Source organism: Grus americana, chromosome 9 (assembly GCF_028858705.1).
Source record: "Grus americana isolate bGruAme1 chromosome 9, bGruAme1.mat, whole genome shotgun sequence".
Taxonomy (NCBI): domain Eukaryota; kingdom Metazoa; phylum Chordata; class Aves; order Gruiformes; family Gruidae; genus Grus; species Grus americana.
Genome location: NC_072860.1, coordinates 9,508,457 through 9,530,228, shown reverse-complemented (window position 1 = coordinate 9,530,228; position 21,772 = coordinate 9,508,457). Strand labels below are relative to the sequence as shown.

Sequence of the window (21,772 nt, the reverse complement as noted above, 5' to 3'; positions counted from 1 at the left end):
GAAGGGCGCAGTCGCAGACTCATGGGTCACTGCATTAACCCGCACGTAGCAGTAATGTACATTTTCCTCCATTGCCTCCCTGCCGTATCGCTTGAGTACAGCTGGGTGTCCTGTCCCCTCGCCTCTGGGTCCTTTCAGCTTGCCAGATCTTTTTTTTCCCCCCCACTTCTCCCCCCCCCCCCCCCCGCCCCGTTTTCCCTTTTGCGTTCCGACTGTCGCGGCTGAGCTGCCGGGTCGGGTCGGCTCCCGGGTCCCGGGGCTGCAGACCCGGGGTGCGGGGGGGGGGTGTGTGTCCCAGCGCCGGCCGTCCCTGACGCACCAGCTCCGCCTGGTGCCCGCAAACGGCATCTTTCCTCCCGCGGGGGCCCCCGGCGCTGCCCGCCCCGGGCTTCCCCCTCCGGCCGTGCGCCCCCGGGCAGCGGCACCGGGGAGCGCGGGGGGTGCGGGCGCGTCCTGCCCAGCCCTGCACGGACCGCCCCGTGTCGTGATCCCCGCAGCGGGGAGCGGTTCCCGGCATCGCCCCGAGCCCTGACCTTCACACGGGACCGCCGTAGCCACCCGCGACCCAGCGTGGCCGGGGCTCCCCGCACCGGCTGCCTTTCTGCAGCATCAGGCGTCCCGGCCCAGCTGCGGTGCGGTGCATCTGAGCTCCCCACGGGGCTCCTTGTGAGCCTCCTCGGTCTCCCCCGCCTTTCAGTAATTGAGGCTTTTAATCCTCGCTTTCATTAATGTTAAATTAACCTGATATATAAGAAAACAATAGAGACGCTAATAACAGAGAAAGCAAATTTCTCTCACTCGTTCATTTTCTCTGCTAGCAAACTAGTTAATTAAGGAGATCTGTCATGTAAGTGACAGGGAAAAATAGAGTCCTTCCTTAACGTGTTTTATTGTTTTGATGGCACTCTCAGGCATCGATGCTCTGCGATTTCATATGCAGTTGTTACTGTGTATCTGCTGAGCATACAGAAAAATTAAGATATGGTACTGACATGCTTGTTACAAAGATGTTTTTCTAAAAAATGCTATGGCAGATTATCTTTTAACTTGGAGTAATTTCATTTCAAAGGTTAAAAAAAATAGACTTCTCCCTTTTCATCAATAGTTGAACGCCAAACGATAGCTCTTGGGTTGTGATGAATTAGTCCCGTTGTCCTTTATGGAAGCAATGGTCCCTTGTGCGACAGAGTGAGGTGGGACAGAGCGGCAGGAGATGCAGAGCGCTCCGGGGTCGTGGCTGCGGTCACTCTGTGCCTCACTCGCAGAGTGAATTATGAAGCTCAAAGGCCCTAGGGCTTCGCTTTTCTCTAATAACGAGCAACAGGAAGCTTCTGCTGAAACCAAAGTGAAGCCAAGGAGAGGTCTGGGCTGTGAGGGGGAGGCAGAGGGCTTGGGGTCCCCGTGGCACCCTCTGTGTGTTGCACACATCCTTCTCTCCCCCTGCCACGCTGTGTCCCCGTCAGCATAGGAGCCATGACAGGATGTTTCAGGCTCAGGCTGGCATGCGACGTGCGGGAGTGGGGTGGGAGCATGTACACGTCGGGGCTGGGGGCTCAGCTTGTGCAGAGCTGCCCGACCGGCGTGTGTTCCTAATGAGGTTTTGCTTTTGTCCTCGTCTCCTGTAAGCGTTTTCATGCAAGGCTCACCACGACCTTTTGTTTGTCCTCAGGGAGATGAAAACTTGTTTTTCCTTCACTCTCGTGGTCCCTGATATAGTAAGGGCAGGAGGTACATCCCTGCCTTGGGGTGCTGCTCGCTACCACACATCAGGGACTTGGCAGCAGAAGCTTCCCGAGGATGGGGTGCGATGTAGGGGAATGACCTGAGTGCCCCCCCGAGCCTCGGTAAGAAACCTGGAAGGAGTATGATGCGTTTGCATTCAGCGAAGTGCCGCCCCGTCTGTGGATTTTCTCCCAGGGCGAGGCTGGTTCATCCCTGTGGTGGCTCAGTGCTGCGGAGGTGCTCCGCTGCTTCGTAACCCCAGCGGCCAAACACGTGGTGGAGGGAAAAACTAATGAAAGAGAACCAAATGCCTTTTAAAAGACCTGCCTGATACCTGCAGTATATTCCTCAGGGTGATAACTCGCAGTCAGGCCCCTCCTCTGCTAAAGGTTTCAGCAGCAAGTGGCGTCCTGGATCTGTCCCCTTCTTGGCATCAGGCTTTTCCCATCAGCTTTATTTCCAGGAAGAGCTGCTCGTTTTCAGTGCTGTGTCTCAAGCTGAAAACCCAAAACCTTTGTACCTCATTGAAAAGAAGTGTCAGAGGAATTTCCCTGCCCCCAAAACATAATGGCAGTTATATAGAATAACAAAATACAACTGTCACGAAAAGCGATTTCTTTCCTGTTCCCACATAGTGGGTTTCATTAAGCACATTAAGGGATGCACCTGATCACCCCAGAATTAAAAATTCAGTTCTTTCTTTTACAGGAAAACAGGGATCGCACTCAGTTTAGGGAGGATGTCTGGAGGGAAAAATCGATGTGTTGGGTAGCAGTCAGTAGGGCTTTGTGGTCCTGGGCACTGCCAGGAGGCAGCGATACTTCCACCGCATTTCTCAACCTCCTCTTTCAGCAGACTCCTCCCGACACTGAGACTGCATTGCAGTTTGCTATGCTGCTCTTCTAATGTTTCGTTCTCATAATTTGAGAGAGGTTTTGAGAGGTTTCCATCTCCCATGGAGCACTTGCATTAATATTCCAGATCAGGATCTCAATTCTGCTGCTGATTACAGGCAAGGACAGATCTGATTTCTATTAGTGTGAATTAATATTCTTTAAGAGTCCCAAAAGCTTTCTTCTCCCCTATCACCCTCCTTCAGGCACTGGCAGCCTGGCTATGCTGGGAGGTGATTAGGTTTGTAAATTTGTTCCTGCAGACACTCGATGACACCATTAGTTTTCTCATCTCACTTGTGCAGCTGAAATTGTGACAGCCTCGCTTCTTTAATTGGGATCATCTCAAGCTGCAGCTCGGCATCAGAAGGAGCCTTGTAGGGCGCAGGCCTGGGTAGGCACGGAGCAGGCAGGAGCCACTGGGGCTTTTAGCTGTCACAGCTGGTGGAAGATTGATCCTCGCTTTCCAAAGCTGGAAGATAGGATGAGAGATGCCCTGACAACTCACTGGAGGTGGAAGATGTCCCTTGATCTGAAGTAATTCCTGTCCTGTTGGCACAGCTGGGATTCAGCGCCTTGGCGTGGAAGAAGAGGACAAAGTCCCTCCTCCTCCTCCTCTTGCCTTCGGTTTGGCTCACCGCTGCTCCCTTGGGAGTGGCAGGAGAGACACAGGGAAAAGGAGGCATCTGAGGCATCCCAACCCTTGTGCCACTGTGTCACTTGTGCCCTTGTGTCACTGGCTGTGACGTGCTGGTAGCTGCGATAGTCCCTGGTGGGTGTGGTGGTGGGGACAAGTGCAGGTCCTGCAGCGTCTCTCTGCACTTGGGCATCTGGGCTGGGAAGGGGCGTAGCTGGAGCTGTGCCTCCTTGACGGTGGCTTGCCCTGTGCCTGGGCCACCTTTGTCTCCTTCTTCACGTGGCGGCAGCAAGTGCTCCCGCTGGGCTGGGGGACCAAAGGTCTCTGCAGAGCTCCACGCAGCCCCGAGTCACCCTCGGTCCCTTCACAGCAGGGAAACACCCTGCCACCGGTGCAGGCAGTGCCCCTCAGCAGAGCTGCTGCCTTTGCTCTGCCAGCTCCCGCGTCTGCCTGGGGGAGAGGGCTCTTGTGCGACGCTGGGCTGCCTTCGCTGCTGCCCAAGAGTGACTGCTATCAGAGCATCTCTTCTTGGCCCCAACTTCATATTCCAGCATCACCGCTTCTCCTTCCCTGTTCCCCCTCGCTGTCCCGCAGACGATGCTCATCGGGTCTCGCAGCGGGTGTGCAAAGGGTCCAACCGGGACCCGCGGTGTGGGGGCAGGAGGGTGCGCAGGCAGCTCCGTGCCTCTGCTGTGGGCAAAGGGCAGTGCCCTGCCACTGCTGCGGTGTTCCCAGGAGGAGCGAACGGGGTGACCTGCTTGTGGGGGAACCTCAGCCTTAAATCCCAGTGTGTGTTTGAGCACCAGTAAGGAAAACCCTGGGGGTAAGCAGCAGCCTCTGCAGTGCCCCTTTTGATCTGTATGGAAGAATTTTTTTCTAGGGCCTGAGAATTACCAGCTGGTGGGATGGGTGGCTGCAGCTTAGAGTGATGCTGTATTTATATGAAACAAAATATTAACCTGCAGCCTAACCTCCCCCCGGATCTTATAGTTTATCTGTCCCCATCCACCGGTGCTGTGCTGCTTGGTCAGAGGCTGCGGACACTGGAGGGCTGTCATCAGCCTCCAGCTGGAGACCACCACCCTCGTGGCCTTCACAGGAGCGACTGGACAGGGTGCCCAGGCCATAAACACTTGTCTGTGATCGTTTCTCCGGGCTGGCTGGGAACCCCATCCTGCCGCTGGCCTCCCTGAGGGCTGTGCCCTGCTCTGAGCTGCCCTGGACCCTCCCCGCACCATCCGTCCCCAGAGCCATCGGCTGCGGGGGGGAGTCAAGGCTGCTCTGGGGGGAGAAGAGGGGCAGTTTTGAGGGCTGGGAGCAGGGAGGCCGCAGAGGACAGCCCCAGGGTGCCGGGAGCAGGGCTGCTGGAGCTGAGCTCCTCCGGGGACGTGGCTGCCGGGGAGCTGGGGCGAGCACACCAGGTCTCATGGGCACAGCACGTGTGCCCGCCGGCTGATTGATCCTGCCGGCAGCGTGCGTCAGTCCTGCGCCCGGGCGTGCGGGTGCTGCAGAGGGAAGGCTTTCCTCCTCTGCGTTTATTGTTGCCAAAAACCCAGAGCTGGGAGAGCGTTTATCAGGACTAGAGTGGCCGGGATGCAGTAACGGTTATTGCCTGCCCTAGATTTTGGCAATGAGCCTGCCTGGCTCGTTGGACTTCCCTCTTCAGCTCGATACCGTGGCTGAGCAAATGCTGCTGCCAGCAGCGTGCTGTTTTCCCTGCGGTGCTCCGAGCCAGGGAGCACAAACCATGGCGGGGAGTGCGGCTGCGTGCCTGCCCTGCCTCCCTGCGCAGGCAGCTGCCCTCTCCTGCCTGGCAAGGCAGCAGCGCAATGCGTGAGCTATCCGCTCGCTGGTGGGGGAGAGAGATACCTGAGCCATGGTGTTCCCATGTTGCTTTTTGAATCTGAAGCTTCGCTGGTGTATGGTTGGAGGGGAAGCGTGGTTTGTGGTTGTGGTTTCGATTTTGCTCTACCAGAATTGGCTTAAAATGCCCCAGGGATTCTCAATTAAACAAAGGAGATTATATTCAAGGAAACTTCCAGGACAACACAAGAGATGTAATTCTGAGTGTGCAGCGAGTACAAAGGGAATGTGTTTTGGCCATCCCAGTGGCTGGAAGTTTTGTTTCCAGCCTGGCAGTGGATCTAAGCAAGCGGATCTTGGTTGTGTTCCTCTCCCCCCTTATCCGTTGGTCACGTTAGATGGAAGCATCCTCGCAGGGCATGTAACACACATTCCTAACGTGTGTTAGGACTGGCACCCAGAGCAGCTGCCTTTGAATGCAACTGTGGGGAAACCGGTAATGGTTGCTGGGATGGCTGTAAGTAACTGGGATGAAATAAATGAATGTTATGAAACCTTGTGCTGTAGATCAAATGCAAATGATATCCCACTTCTGAGGGGCTTCCTTACCCGTTGGGTACAGTGGTGGTTGTGTTGGCCTATGTGGCCTTCTGCCAGTCCAACCAGCGCTTAAAAATGTAGAGGCACTTTCCAGAAGCAAGCTGAGTCATTGGAAGATGACTAACCAAATTGGTGCTGGCACTACCAGAAGTGTCTGGGATCGGACGGATTGGATGCCGATGCCTGGGATTCGCTGAGGGTCCTGCTGGGTTCCCACTGGCCTCGGTGGGGGTGGTTTGGCCACCAGCTGGTGTCACCTGGAGGTTCAGTGGCTTCACGCCGAGGGCGGCACCGGGCTTCCAGCCCGGCTCCCCAAAACCTACAGCCCCGACCTAAGCGAGGCTGTGAGGGTTTGCAGCCTGTCCGCATGAGCTGGGAGAGCAGGGGAAGCGGTGGGATGGGAGCAGAGGTTCCCTGACAATTTCACTGTGGTTTTTCATCTTGATTTAATTCAGAGCTACTGGTCTTTGTGGAGGGAATAGCTGACTGCAGAAATGCTTCCTGCTGATGTTTACCAGATATTCTGTGTCACGAGAAATTTTGCAAATGTTAGGTTTTGTTGCAAATCAGAGTGAAACCAGATTTCAAGAGATTTAGGTTTCTCGCAAACTTGGAGTTTTGGCCACCCTTAGCTGCAGCTCTCTGACAGCCTGCTTGAGCTGCTGAGCCACCTCGTTCTGTAGCACGTGGCACAAGGTGTTAAACAGTCGAGACAAGATATGTGCTGTGGGAAGCCAAGCATTTTGTATTAAGGAAGAGCAAAACTTTTATTTCTTCTAGCTGTTTTGATTCAGCAATTGTCTTAGTGGAGACTTCTTTTTTTCCCCAACTTCATTGTGTGACTCTGGTAATAACCACTGTTGTGTTTGCAAGTTTTAAGTGATGACAGGCCAAATGCCTCCCCAGCATTTCATGTCTTCCTGTGTCAGTGTGCTGGCTTTGCCTGACTCCATCAGCACCGAGGGCTTTCTGCCCCTCGCTCCGCTTGACACGTAACCGAGCTGTGGGCAAGCCCTATCTTGTACCACGCTGGTACGGGGTACACGGTGCCTCCCCAAATGATGGATGTCTTGAGGCACCTCCATTCAAAGAGATTGCAATCAGTCTGCAATTTGCTGGCACCAGTAAGGTGGGTACTTGGCATAAGGGTCTTAGCCCTCGTGCTCTTTCTGTGCCCTGTGTTGTATCAGGAGTGGGATATCATTTGCATTTGATCTATAGCCCGTCCCCACCGAATCCGGCCAGGGGAGCGCAGCGCAAACCAGCCCAGCGCAGCCGCCAGCGTGACCCGAGAGGCAGCACGCATGGTAGCTGGGAGCAGAGAGCCTCCGGGGTTTGGGTTTCAGAGTGGGAGCTGCCGAGTCACAGCTGACGTCAGCGGGGCAGCCCCCCGCAATACCAGACAGCCCTGTCACGGCCGGGCGTGCGGCCGCTTGCACAAGCTGGGTTACTTAAGCTCACGAGTGATGTGGAAAGCCTTGTCCCAAAAAAAGCCTTGTGTGTTTAGGAAAAATAAAAAGGGAGGAGAGGAAGGAAGAAGGGCCCATAAAACACTTCCCTCCAACGCCTTGCAGATTTACAGCCCTTGCCCCCCCCTTATCTGGCTGCCGGGGTTTATTTTCAGCTGTTTGATTCATGAGAGCGTGTCTCAGCGTTTGGAAGCGTGCGGACTCCTTCCGTCCCCTCCGGTGACTCACGCTGTCCGCGGTGAGCAGCCAGGTAGTGCTGCCCCAGCCTTGCTCCCGGGGAGGGGAGGAAGGGGTGTTGGGAGCGGGGGGCTGCCCGTGCCCCGGAGCCGCTGCAGTGCTGCCTGGCAAGGTGCCCCTGCGGTTGGCTGCAGTCAGGTAGCATGCAACTTAGCAAAAACAGAGCGGGATGGGATTTTTTTCCAGGTTTAATTTGAGCTTTTCTTGGTTCTGGTGTAACCGTGAGATTTGATGGGCTCCTGTGTTTTCCTTGTTCTGCTATGCTTTTATGGCAGGAGCAATGACAAGCCCCAAACCTGTTTTTGAGTTGCTTGCAAAGGAAACTGTATTAACAACAAAAATACTTGGGAAGTATCACAAGGCCAAGGTTGAATGGAGATGTCCTCCCTCCACGCCCACCACAGAGATCTTGGACCTCGGGGAGGTGGGTGAAGACAGCAGCAGCGGCTGACCCACGGCGCATGGAGCGGGTGGCCTTCTGGATGCTTCTCTGCATTCCTCAGTTGCTATTCTGGGTAGGATTTTTCTGCAAGAGAATCTATCATGGTTTTGATTCAATACACGGTTACTTGGAGGGTGGTTATTTGAGAGGATTTGTTCTATATGTTTCTCCTTTGTGTTCCGTCTTGCTTGACCTGCACACAGAAATGCATGTTGGCAACCTCGGCCTCTCCATCTATTATCATTAATGCTCCAGCATGTGTTTTTACTTTATGGAGGATTGCACAGTGTTGCTGATGGTAATGGGAAAGGAGATGTTATGGGCATGCAGCAACCCCCTTTGACATCTAAAACATTTTGGCCAATTTTTAAGAGCCAAAGCAGTCACCCGTTGTATGTTCTAAAAGCTATTTGTCTGTAATCTTAAATTGTAATAATAATAATAACCTTGCTGATGCACAGGATGTGTGGGAGAAACAGGCCTCCTTGAAAATTTCCTATAAGGCTTTGCCAAGCTTGAAGTTCTGTGTTTTGGGGTTTTTTTTCTCTTTTTCTTTCTTTATGACTGAAAGCCATTTCTCACAGCAGTGGGTAGCAGTTCCAGCTGCGACATGTCAGAGCCGAGCACAGGATCAGGCTCTGGAGGCAGTGCTGCTCTGTGCTATATCCTTTTGCAAAGCGTGTAGGAGGCAGCACAGTAATTTCCCCAGAAATGTGGGAAATGAAGCCCCGGATGCGATTGCCCTTTGGTCCAGCGAGGCGTCAGCGGAGCGGTCCCGTCCCCTCCCAGCCCCCTGCACATCTGCAGCTCGCAGAGCTCAGCCTTGAGCTCAGCCTTTCCTCAGGAACCACTAGTTCAACCAGCATCGAGGCTGAAAAGCCGCTCGTCTCGCTGGAAAGGATGCAACGCGCCAGCTTGTTCCAGAGAAGCTGCAGGTTAAAACTCGGTTACCTCTGCGGGACCGCGGAGGTCTCAGCTGCATAAATGCAATTTAATGCCGTGAACCCCTGCGCGTGGGTGTGCAGGGCAGGAGCGTGAGAGCTGGCGGGGGTGCAGAGCTCGCCCCGGGCTCCAGCTGCCCCTGGGATGCTGTGCCGCAGCGGAAAATTGATGAGATTGTCATAGGCGCAGCCGTGCGGTCACGGTTGAGGAGGTGCTCTCGTCCCGAGCCCCTCTCCCGGGGCTTCCAGCCTCTCCAGAAAATTACCCTGTGGAGTGTCATTTCTCATGCTTATTCTTAGCCTAATGGTGTGTTTGGGGTTTTGGAAGTTGGATGAAAGTCAATTCATTTGAGTTTAAAAATTCAGTCAATTGGATGTGGTTGGTTGAGTTGGGTTTTTTTCTTTCATCTCGTGCTTCGTAGACATTTTGGTGGTGGGCATTGGGAGCATTAGGGCTGAAGTGATCTAAACCTCTCCACCGGGTAGGAAAATAATATTATTCCCATTTTATTCAGAGGGAAATGAAAATAAAGGGGATTTTATACAGCTTGCCCAACATCACAGGGAGAGTCCCTTTAATAAAAAACAGATCTCTCATCTCTCAATCTTACACATTAACTGCAACAACATCCTTCTTCCTTAATCCTCCTTTTATACACTTCAAAACTTTGCACTAACAGTTTGGTTTTTATTGGGCATGGCCTTGATAGGTGATTTCTTTGAACAATAGCCAATTCACTGGCTATTGTTCAGTGGTAATGAGCTGGCTTAACATAAATTCAATAGCATGCCAAGACTTTACACCTGAATAGGCATCTAGAGGTCTGAACCCTATGTCTGATATTTAAAAAAAAAAAAAAAAATCCCCATTATTGTTTGGAAAGAAGGATGAGAACAATTAGGAAGAGGACAAATGCAGATGTATGGCATAAATGCAAGCTGCAGTGATCTTAGGTACTCGGGCTGGTCTCTCTGTTTTCTTATGCTGTACCACCACTCCCTGTTTCAGGCGTTATAACTCCTCTTTGTCAGAGGGATGGTGAGACCACGGTGTTACCTTTAGTCAGGGTTGCTGGGGGCTGAGAACGGCTCTGTGAAGGCTGGTCAGCGGTGGGTGAAAGGGAAGGAAGTTTTGGCATCTGTAGGAGGAGAAGGGGCTTTAGGATGACAGTGAAGAAGTCCTCCTCCTTGCCTGGAGGAATGGTGAGCTATTTAGTGCATCTTTCTTCCATCTAAAGTAGAAGTTGGGAGGCCGGCTAGACTGCAGTTAAGGCACTTCTCGGTGAATTCCCAGACAACAGGGTATCTCAGAGGGATGCGAGTGGTGCGATCAGAAATAACTCGTGAATACTTTTATCTCCATGCTCCTTATGTGTTTACGTGTGTTAATGGAACTATTTCTCTCTTTTTCCTGCCTTTGGAGGTGCTTATTACTGCAGGCTGCTGGAAGATCCTGGGGAGTGGATGGGCCTACTTTGGCAGGAGCATTGATCGTGCTTGGAAGTTAAGTTCTAGCAGCACTTAGTTTTCACCCTTCCCCTAGTCAAGAAGCACTTGTTACAGTTGTGTGCTGTACAGTGGCTTGGATACTAGGGAGATAGGTCCAAGATATCTTTGCTGTGCTCATCTCTTGTGGGTTTAGGTCAGTCAGCTAATGTATCGTTGATGTTGCCCTTCAGAAGTTGTACGACCGCAGTAGGCTTGCTGTCTCCCTCAGGCGCTCTGGTGCTGAGGAAGCCCCACGTCCACCCATGGGTGCTCTCCTTGGCGTGCAGACCCGTGGGTGCTCATTCCCAGGCTCCTACCTGCCAGTGGCAGAAAACAGATGCTGATCCAGCAACGCTGGGTGTTGGGAATGTTGGGGCTGCCCCCACTCACGTGCTGCCCTGCAGAGTTGTGTTGCACTGCTGGTTCCGCAAAGCGTTACTGTAACTGATTTTGTTTGTTGTTCGCAATAATTTTCTCCTGGGGTCGTAGATTAGGTGGTTTCGGTTTGCTATTTTTTTGGTTTGGTTTTGATTGCTCTTTGACCTCCTTGCTGCTGGTTCTCTTCTGCACTTGCTGTATTGTAGTCATTTTGCTCTGGGCTGTATTCTGAGAAAAACTAGGACATACTCAGTGCTTTTGGTAGATGTTATGCCTGGAAGGTGGCCCAGTGCTGTAAGAAATGCTCCTGACTGAGTAATAGAAGCCAAGAAATAAAAAGTTATGATAGCGTTCCAGTTAAAACATGGGAGTACCTCGTACAATTTCAAAGTGGCTTAGCCTGTGTCATCACAGTACCAAAAGAAAGGTGGGTCCAGAGTACTGCTGTTCCCAGGAGATTGTTGGTTGTACAAATAATCACTCGAATTACGAGTTTTCAGTGATAGCCTAAAACCACATGTTCTGCCTTGCCTGTGTCCTTTGCTAGTGTAGCTGGCAGACGGACCATCCCTCCTCTATAGGACTTACGTGCAAAGGACATCACTGCAGGCTCGGTATTTACCAAGAGATGAGGCATTGCCGAACTTTTTCTAATGGGTGTAGTTTTAGATCTAATGTTCTGCTCTGCTTTGTGTGTCCGTATTTGTTTAAATCTCTTCCATGTGTGTTTCCCAGAGTGATAAGATCTCAGCAGCACAACCTCAGCAACAACAATTGAATTTAGCCCATCATCCTTCAAAAGCCTCTGCTGTCAGCAGCAGCCAGCGGTTCCTCCTCGCTCTCCCTGGGAGGGCTGCCCACAGCGACGTGCTCCGCAGGGATCGCACTCAAGCAGCGAAGCTGGAACGGGCCATCCATGAAGGCAAACAGCTGAGAGCGAGTGATGGAAATGTTAAATGAGATATGGTTACGCCTTTTAAACTCTCATCTGGGTCACGTAGAAGGTCAAATGTTTGTACAAGGTAAATAAATACCGTTTTTCTTAGCCCACGTTCAGAGGGCGTGATGGTCGTTACCTCCAAATCAGAGTTATGGGATGTGCAGCAACTTACTCCAAAGCTCTTGATTTGACCCAAGAGTTGGAAATATCCACGGGGAATAACAGGGATCTAGGTGAGTAAAGGCAATGGCGAGAGAACCTTTGGTGGAGATGCCCAGTTTAATTGAGATTTCCTATAGGTGACTTTATTGCCTAAATCAGCCAGGCTCCAGTGTGCTTTTGTCAGCGTAACTGCTCTTGGCAAGGACTGGGTCTTCTGCTGTATGTTTGTAAAGTTCTTCATTGAACAGGGCTCTGACTTGCTGGTGATACTGCTATGTGACGGGTTGAATGTTGAAATTTTACTGTCTAGTGCTGAACAGGCATAAACTTGCTATTTTATCATCCCTACTGAATTATTTTTAGGATGTTGTTGAATAAAATACTAACTTGTCAGCACGACTTCATTTTTATTGTATTTGTGCATTCAATCTAACCTACAGACAATGGTGAACTTCGCGCTGTGCTGTGGAAATGCTCCTATTCTTTGCCTTGTGCTCTTTTAAACAAAGCAATCCGCAAAGTGTTTATCCAGAGGCATAAAAGCCCCCCTATAAATCGATGCATATCCCAACTTTATAAGACTTGCATGTTAATTTGCTTATTTTCCATCTGAACAAAGGATCTCGGGAACCCACAAACATGGTCAGAACCATCTTGATCCAATTTGCTACATAGTTTTGCTTGACTGTGCAGATGTTTTCTGTGTGTTTGGCAAAAGAGGGGTCAAACCCTGTATCTGGGACTACTATTTCTGGCAAAAACCCTGATGTTTTTAATCCTTTTTGAACGTGAATCTTCTGAGAGCTTATTTTGATTTATTAACCTGATTGATTGAACACAGAGAAACAATCTGGAACTGCGACCTTTGTTCAGGAAAGTGCACGCTCAAGTATTTCTGCTCTGAATCCCTCCAAGCTCAGTGCAAAGTGTGTGAAGGACCCTGATGTGCACACCAAGGCTCTTCAGAGACACGGGTCAGTGTATGCATCTCCCTCTGCAAGGTTTGGGTACGGTTGGCTCTTGTGTTCTGCACGGGGTGATGGGACCTGCACCATGCGTTTACCCAAATGTGGTCTGATGGGGGGCTCTGGTTGTATGGACAGACCTCTCCGTGGCTGAGGAACCCCAGCCTGGTCGGTGTCGCGTGGGACTCTGCTCTGGAGCAATGTTGGCACGGGCTGATCTCGCCTGCAGACCACGACGGGGCAGTGCCCTGTACGTCCGCTCTGGCCATTGGCCGGGTTGCTGTCTTATCGAGAGCACCCGGGTTTGGGGGATGTCATCCCACGCAGTTTCATTAAATAATCCTCTCTAGCTCTCCAAAGAAGACCTGGAGATTGCCTCATCCTATGTGCTTTGGGAATATGTGGTGACATAGCATCAGCCTAGCTCCCGTTCCCCATTTGTCCCGTGGCAGTGTTTGAGGATGCCATCCCCCAGAGCCTTGCAGTGAAAGTGTGTTTCCTCAGCGAGCGGCAGGATGAATAATGCTCTTAACATTTTCTGCGGAGCTCCGCAGCCTGTGTGACGAGGCAGCAGTCTGGGTTGTTATAACTCCCTTCCTGTTACTCACAGAGTTACTGACTAATTCACACATTTCTGGCCAACGTTTTTCCAACGTGGCTGCCTCAAAGAAGGCACCTCTGACGAGAGCGGCTGGGTTACAGAAGGTGCTGAGGAGTCCCTGCTGCCAAGCAGAGTCAAATTCGCAATTGCTGGCCTACATTTTCTTTATACTTGCAAACTCTGTAAGCATTATCATTGCAATTGGAACCAGGTTGGTTTGGTTTTGGGTTTTTTTTCTAATCCCATGGAGCTGATCCGAGTGTGCTGCAAACAGCCCGGACGGACCCAGGAGCAGCGAGGATGTGCGGCGGGACGGTCCCCAGCTCGTGGCAGAGCTGTCTCTGCGGGGCAGACCGCAGCGCGACCGCTGCTGACAGAGTAAAGTACGCGGAGGGTGTCTGGGGAGGTGTCTGCTGGATGCGATTAGTGGTTCTTCTGCAAGCTGGGTGTTGGAAAAGGAAACCGATGGAAACAATAACGGGAGTCAATAAACAGCCTTGTATACAGCAAACTTTTAAATTCTCCATTTCGTAAGAAATAGCGATTGTTCAGGGCCAATATCATAAACGCCCATCTCAGAGTGCTGCTCTCCACGCTGACGATGACCAGATGTTTAGTCAAATCTGACTAACCTCTGTTTCACAAGTTCAGGCTTTTCCTGTGCTCCGGGCCAAACCCAAAGCTCACGGGTGTGATGGAGGGCCTCCGTGGGACACAGGGGCTTTGAGATGTTTTCAAAGCTCTGAGGTTGTTCGTATAAATATTGGAAAGCTGTTCTCAAGCGGCTCTCGCTGTGTTTTGAGCGCTGTTCACTTCTGGGCTTTGAAAATGCATCAGATGTAGACATCAGTAAAAACCCAGCGTTGTGAGTGACGCTGGAGTGAAACCTGGGGGTGGGGAAGGAGAGAATTAGAAAAGCTTAGCTCATGCTACTTGCGTTACGTCTCGAATAAATATCTCTCCCTCTCTTCTCCAGAGAAATCTCAGTGGGCATCACGGAGGCAGCTGTGTTTCAGATATTAGCCAATGATTTTATGTGCTGACTTAAGGAAAATTAAATTTTGGCCCTTTGTCTCTTTCCCAAAGCACATGCTGTAACTATATTTTTGATTTACGGTTGATTTGCCATGTCTTTTCACTGTCAGTCTTGACTGATCCTGATATGGCTTTGTTACATCAAGAAAGCCCTTCTCGTCGCGAGAGCTGTCTCCAAGGCGAGCTCCGTGGCCCTGCAGGTGAAGTCCAGAGAGGCAGCAGGTCTCGTGGTCTTTCCTTCTCGTTTCTGACAGAGAAGAGCGGAGCTGGCCGGCTGGTGACGCAGGGACGATTGCCGCCTGTGGCTCCCGGTGACAATGAGTTATCACGTGGGTGTTTCCGAAAATCTTTTTTCGCCCAGCAATGCTCTGGCTGGTGGAAGTGGCTCTGAAGGAGGATATGTACCCAGACTTGGATGCATCTCTGTTACGGTCTGATCTGCCTAATGGCCAGGACTGAGAGATCCTCAGCTGGATCAAGACCGAGAAGGTCTGGGACAGACGTTGCATTTCATGCCTCAGTTGCCTCCCAGTCAGCATACAGCGCACCAAACAGCACCTTAAATTACTTCCTTTTCTATTAAGCTCTGATGATAGAGACAATTTTGGGGGTGGGATGTACATGCTTTTTTGAACCACCATGTGTTTTCCAGAATTGCAACCTTCACGGCTACATCTTGTTTCCATCACAGGAGAAGCCACATCCAGGAGCTTGAGCTGTGAAGTGATGAGCAGAACCCTCAGCTGCCCTATGTGTTTCTCCCTGTAGATGAAGATCAGCACAATGAAGCTGGTTGGTGTCTCCAGGTAAGCTAAGAAAAGGTTTAGCAGGTCAATAAATAGCTGTCTGTTAGAGAAACGTGGGGTGGAGATCTTCGTGGTAGAGAATGAATCATGAACTTGTGGACTACCCGGCGTTCTTGTCTAAGAAAACAAACAATTTCTTGCCAATCTGGACAAACAGTGACATTTTTGAGCAGGACTTGTTCTAAGCCAATGATGACAGCATGTCTCATCCCAGGTTGTTATAAGAAATCCTGCGTTCAATTCAACTCTCTTAATAGACTGCCTACTCATCTGCTGGGAACAGAAATGATAGTAAATGCTTTGTACCATTTTTTCGCCCCGGTATTTCACGTAACAGTATCGGCACTGATGGGTTGCACTGGTGTGTCCTAAATCCAAACCGTAGAAGCAATGTGCTGCTGTTGACAGTGATGCTAGCGGGATTTAAAGGGCTGGTTATTGCTTTCCTGGCAAGCTCTTTTGGGTCCCTTGGTGTCTGTACAACCCCATCCCCAAAAGACCAGGTGGTACCTCTTGGACACACGGGGCTGTGCCGGGCAGCGAGGACTCGAGAGCACCAGAGCTTTGGCCCCTGCCACCTTCTTCTGCAGCACCCAGCCTGTGCACCGAGCCACCGCAGGGCAGGGGAAAGCTGACCTCAGCAGCATCGGGGCCCCTCTTGTTCTTAGGCAGTGGTTCACTGTGGACCAAAACACCTGCAGTGCGCAATACCAAAGCTTGCAGACAGCACAGGTGAAAAGTAATCTCCATGTACTTGACCTGTTGATTGATCAGTGTTCCTCTGGGATGGATAAAGCTGTCTTGTAGATCTGGCCCGGCTTCTCGCCTGGTCCTAGCAGAAGGGAATGGATCCATCAGTATCTGTTTGGTTTCCACTAACTTCTGAATTTACCTGTACCCTATGGAGAAGGAGTCCTTTGCGCACTCCTGATGTTAACCATGGTAGGGTGAGGCATTAGGTTTGCTCCTCTCTACTTCCAGGCAGAGTTTCTGTGTGGGCAGAAGGAAAGCAGCTTTGGGGAGTGCTCATCCCTCCTCAGGTCCACGTGTCGGGATGCACACTGCTTCCTCACCCCTGTTACACAGGGTGATGTATGAGCTGGTGTCACACATAGCTCTCCATTTCTGTCCATGTGTGCTCCCTAAGAAGGAGGATCTCTTAGCGCTGACTGTAAAAATTAGGAAACATTGGTGTTTTATAGCTTGGCAGGCATGGAAGCTGGGGCTTGACCACTGTGCCATGAGGGGACAGCATGTCCTCCCTTTTACTGTTTAAAATAGGTTGATTTGAACACTATAACAGATTAAGGCACTGTGGGTGTTTAAACTTTCAGGATGATTGATCACCTCTCGGAGAGAGGCAGATGGTACCGTGATGAGTTCCAGATCCTTTCAATTGAGCATCTCCAGGGAAAGCTTTATGGACCAGGCTGGGGGGAGGGTGCTCTTAATTTAATTATTTTTTTTTTTTAAACAAGGTAGGATTTCAAATTGAATCCTCTTGGCTCATAAACAGTAACTCTAAAAATTGACTCAGTTTAAAATAAACTGCCTGAGCCACTCTAGGGTGTGGGCCAGGCGTAAGGGCCTTGGTTCACGGCCCCCCGAAGGTTTTGGGAAGGCTTGAAGTGGGTTGGACTTTGTGCCGTGTTCTCGCCCGAATGCTGCTGCGTGGCCCCTGAAGGGAGCCCAGGTCTCCTCCCAGCCACGTGGCCTTGGACAGTGACCGCTGCCAGCTCCTGGACTCTGCCAAAGGCATCCGCATCCATGCCCCTGTTTGGATTACCCGGCTTACGGGCTTTTCACCCTGGAGTAGGAACGAGCTTTCAGACCCTCTTAAAATATTCCAGTCTGTACTGGTGCTGTTAGCCCAGTAACCCCATAATGGGACTGACGCTCAATGAGCTATCATTGATCTTCATTAGTGAAAAGCAATGAGAAACTAACGAGCAAAGCTCAGCAGCTTCCCAAACACATCCCACCTCTCTGCTAGGCTTGGTTGTCTGAGGAGGGGGAGAACTGATTAGAAAAGGTCATTTGCCTTCTTGCTTTCTGGCATAGCTTTTAGCACTCTTCAGCAGTGTGCCGTGCTGCGATCCGCCTTCCCTTCATCTGAAGCGGGTTTTCCCCGAGTATCCCCCGCAGCTCGAGCAGAAGCGCCTGTCTCCGTGTCGGGGGCTGTGTCTCCATGTTCCCCTTGGTCCCCACCATTGCTGGGGAGACTGGGAAATCACACATTGGCTCCAATTCACAAACCGTGTGGACGCTGAAGGAGCCAGTTAGCTTTTCGAAGGCAGTTTCTGGGCTTTACGGTGATGTAGTTTCTCCGTCAGCCAGTTGGCAGCACCGCCTGGGTAAAAGCCCGTGCTGTGTCACTCTTCCTTGAAGTGCACTCCCAGCCTGCCCAGACCCCGGCTCTGTGCCGGTTTGGGCTGTCTGGCTTGGCTTCTGCAATTAGTTAAAGGTTATTGTAGGTTTAAAACATTGCCTGCTTTGGCAGTATCTGCAGTCCCCTAAGGCAAAGATGCCTGTTTATTGTTGTAACACCATCTAAGCACAACACAGAAAAGTCCCTGTAGAAAAGAGTATTTCAGCGAAGCAGATTTTTTCAAAAAGAAGTCTTGGCTGGCCTCTGAAACTTAAATGCCATTGGAAACTAATACTAAGTTTATTTTTTTTTTTTTCCCCTCCATAAATCACATCTCAGAGCTTTTGTTACTCTGCTCTCATCCCGCTGTATCTTCCCAGCGCTGATAAAGAGCACTTAGCTGCTGTCCCAGATCCCCAAGGGGTGAGCCGAGCTCCCGGGGCTGCTGGCGGGTTTCCCGGGGGCCGAGCGAGGCCGTGCTCTGCCCCCCGTGCATCGCCCGAGATCGGCGCTGCCGCCAGATGGGACTACGGTCAGCCCGTGCCGCGGCCCGGCGCGCAGCGGTGCTTTACCAGTGCCGACGGCTCCACCTCTGCGAGCACATTAATTCAGTCGTGGCACTTCTGCCGTGCAAGCTGCCTGCGGACAAACAGTGCCAGCATCGTGCTGGGCTGGGAAAAATGCTGGCGAGTAACAAAATGACGTTCCACTAGCTGCCCGTCAGTCTTCCCTGGGGTCCATCAGTTACGTTTGGTGCTTTACCCGAGCGTCAGTGGCGTTGGGACAGTCTGCCTGTGTGGTCTTGTTTCCCTGTGCTGGAAAAGGGTTGAAAAACCCCCTAATAATCTCTCTTTCCTGCTGGCCTCGGTTCTCTAAAGAGAAGCGCAGCTGCTGGGCGGCCGGGGCTGCCCACGCGCGGGGCTGGGCTGGGCGGTAGCGTGGCTCTGCTCCCGCAAGGCCACGAGCTCCTGGGCTGCCGAGCCGCCCGCGGCCACTCGGCACGTACGGGAGGGCAGGAGGCAGCGTGGCTGCCCGCGTGCTGCGGGCTGGCCGGTCACCCGGGGGTGCCTGCCGCTGCTGTGGGCGTCTGAGCTCCTCCGGGGCTCAGTCTTTTTAACACTGCATACCAGATAAGCCGTCTCCAAAAGGGGGAAATGCGGTTGTGAGATGGGCTTGCGTACGAATTGAAATAAGCAAATGCCCTGAAATCTATTTTGGGCTTATCTTCAGAGGAACCAGAATACCCAGTTCAGAATGAAAATCCCTGCATCCCTCAGACTGTGAAGGGATGGCTGGGAAGCGAGAGCCTGTCTGTCCGGCTGTTTCAAGGGTTTGAACGTTACTGCATTTTTATATGCCGGAGCAAACCCATACGTATATACAATATATGGGTCGTTCGGTTTTTCCCCTGCAGCACCCATCTTTGAAACTTTCACCGCACGCCACTGGGGCCGTGCAGAGGAGGAGCCAGCCCAGCGTCACTGTGTGCCTTCGTTACAAGCGCGTCGATGTGAAGGTGCTGAGCGACAGGAGAATTCCGTCCTCCTCCCGCGCGCGCCCGGGTGGGTGCAGGCGGCAATCCTGCTGCTCCGAGGGAGGAACATGCTCTGCCGGGCCCTGAAGCATTTGCTCGCTTCTGATTACTCTGAGCCAGGTAATTCTGGATCATTGTGATAATGTGGAGTAAATACTGAGGTCCTTTTAATTCCCCAGCTCACTAATAGAAGACACTGATGCATCGTTCTGATCCTCTCCCGCTATTAACCGGCAGGGTAATCACAAGTGAAAGGGAAGTATCTCTGTGTAGATAACGCCTGGCTGTACAGCCCGTGCGCTGCCTGCCTGCGGTTTCTGTTGAAGAGTTTCCAGTGATCTGGCACATGATGAACTGGAATGATTTCTGATTTCACTCCTGACCCCCCTCATCATGCATGCATAATTTAGCAAGAATAATGAGCCAGATCATCGTGTCTGCTGTGACACACCAGCTGATGAAGTGGCCTATCATCTCTGCAGCTGATAGTGCATCCTGGTGCGAGCAGTGGTTTGAATGTCTTGGCTTTTACGGAGAGAACGGTTTTTACTGAAACTTCTGAGTGGATTTATTTCTCTTTTCTCCTTGCATTTGATGTGAATTTTATGCTAATGCATTTCAACCCTCTTGATGTTCCTGTCAATATTCCAACTTTCACGTCTTTGCCAGTGAGGAGCAAATCAATTAGGCTCCTAAAACTTCACAGGAGTGATGGTTTCAAAGCAATTGCTTGTAAACACATTACTCAAGGAAGATTATTAGCAGAATATTCATGGTATAGGTTTATCTTCCAGAAGGAAAAAAATCAGGCTTAAATATCTCTGTGTGCTTTATCTGCCGTACTTTCCCTTTTGGGGCTCTGTAACTACTATATGAGAGTCTAATATTATATAAAATTCATCTTGTTGAAGACAGACATACATGAAATATCTCCCTCAATTCCGAATTGTACTGGTTTGGGTTTTTTCCTGTTTTGTTAAACGGCAACTGTGGTAACAGTCTTTTCTGAGGATGAGGTTTTAATAGCAGTGTATCTTATACCAATGTTTTCCTAAAAGCATGAAGTGGAATTTACACTTAAATTATCATTTGATTAAAAGTGGGATTATGTGAACTCAAGTAATGATCTTTCAGCGAGGAGAATTTCTCTCTCATCTCTCTGAGGGAAAGCTGGGAGGAACCCTCCTGGAATAAACAGGGTCACAGTCTCATTGTAAACCTCCCATCATTTTGAGAAGAACTCGGGATGATATTTATTGGAAATACAGTGTTGATACATGCCTGTAAAGTTACAGTGCATCCATTGCCCTTCCTCACGGTGGGCTGCAAAAACCCCTTTAGACCTCTTTTTTGGTAAAGGTGACTCTGAATATTGTGATTCTTTTAAAGACATTTTATAGGAGTTTAAAAATTTTTAAACCCCTCTGCCAGCACTCAGCTGGGCAGGAGAGGGGGGTTCCCCTGCAGCCCTCTGCTTGACAGAGCCCCAGCACTCCAGCGCTTTCTCTGTGCCATTTTGGGAAGCACGCATACCTGCTGCCCCTTTGGGCGCGCGGTTTGCCCACGCTGCGGTGCAGCCCCGAGCCCCGCACACGATGCCGCGGAGCCTGTTGAGCCACTCGAACAAGAACCAGCTGCTCTGCCTGCTCCGGTCTCGCTGGTTTTAGAGATAAGTCGTCTTTCTCCCAGCTCTGTTCAGATGTCATCTCCAGAGCTTCTTCCCTGCCTGTAGGGCAGAAGACCCTGTAGATAAACGACAAACGTGCCTCTGGCATCTCCCCACTCAGTAATACAGGGGTGCCTTGCGTGCCCCAAGTTACTGAAGCAGAGCTTCACAACTTTGTGCTGGGGGGGGATTATAGGATCCTTTGCCACTGCGCACGCTGTGCCTGGAACCCCACGGGGTATCTCTGTCCCACACGCTGTTAACCGACCACGGGACCAGCTGGCATTTCGCAGGCAGCTGGGGGTGAGTACCCTTGCAGCTTGTTGTTCGCAGCTCGCTGGCTTGTGCTCAGGATGTAGCTTGTTGCAAACACGGAAACTTCTCTGGAAAGAGTTTGGCAGGTTACGTCCTTTGAGAATTATGGTTGTGCCATAGGCTTTGTAATAAATTAACTTTGATACAAATATTATTTTATCAAATTTGATGGGAGAACTAAACAAAATGTTTTTGGGGTAGTTATGTCAGCATTAAGCTGCTTTCCCATGTTAATACTCCATAAATAAAAAAATGACAACATATTATTTGTTCAGAACCATGCACAGACTGTTGCACAATATCCTTGCTTACTGCAGATGAGCTTTATTTTCTATGATTTTTGTCTCGCCATGGTTGGAGCATGAGCAGCCAGGAGCTGGGTCTGAGCAGAAAACAGCCCCCGGGGAGGGGGCGAGCCCAGTGGCTGCAGCGAGGCTGGGGCGGCCGCAGTGGCCGGGGAGGGGTGTGCTGGCTCTGCTGGTGGTCACCGCTCTGGGTACGCAGTGGGAGCCGCGTCCTGCGAGAGGAGGAGGTCTCGGCGAAGGTGCTCCTGCACGTCCACAGGGGTTGATGGTGTGCAGGGAAAACAACTGGCAAGTGCGGCGTCTCCTGCGTCAGAATTGCAGCTGGTGGCTCAGGCTGGGGATCGGTGAGAGCTCGGCACGGAGGGGTATTACAGTGCCGATCCGTCGGCGTGCCTCGGGGTTCCCGGGGTCAGCTGGCAAGAGCTGCGTTCATCTCCTTGCTGCAGTGGTTGCTCACGTGGGCTT

General features: G+C 51.3%; 1 long non-coding RNA gene across 1 annotated transcript; it reads left to right on the top strand.

The window, feature by feature from the left end:
- Positions 1-14,512: 14,512 nt before the first annotated feature.
- On the top strand, positions 14,513-20,378 carry LOC129210137 (uncharacterized). Its single transcript, XR_008578326.1, has 3 exons — positions 14,513-14,642; positions 15,005-15,119; positions 18,902-20,378. It is a non-coding gene; the product is annotated as an uncharacterized LOC129210137 (long non-coding RNA).
- Positions 20,379-21,772: the final 1,394 nt, after the last annotated feature.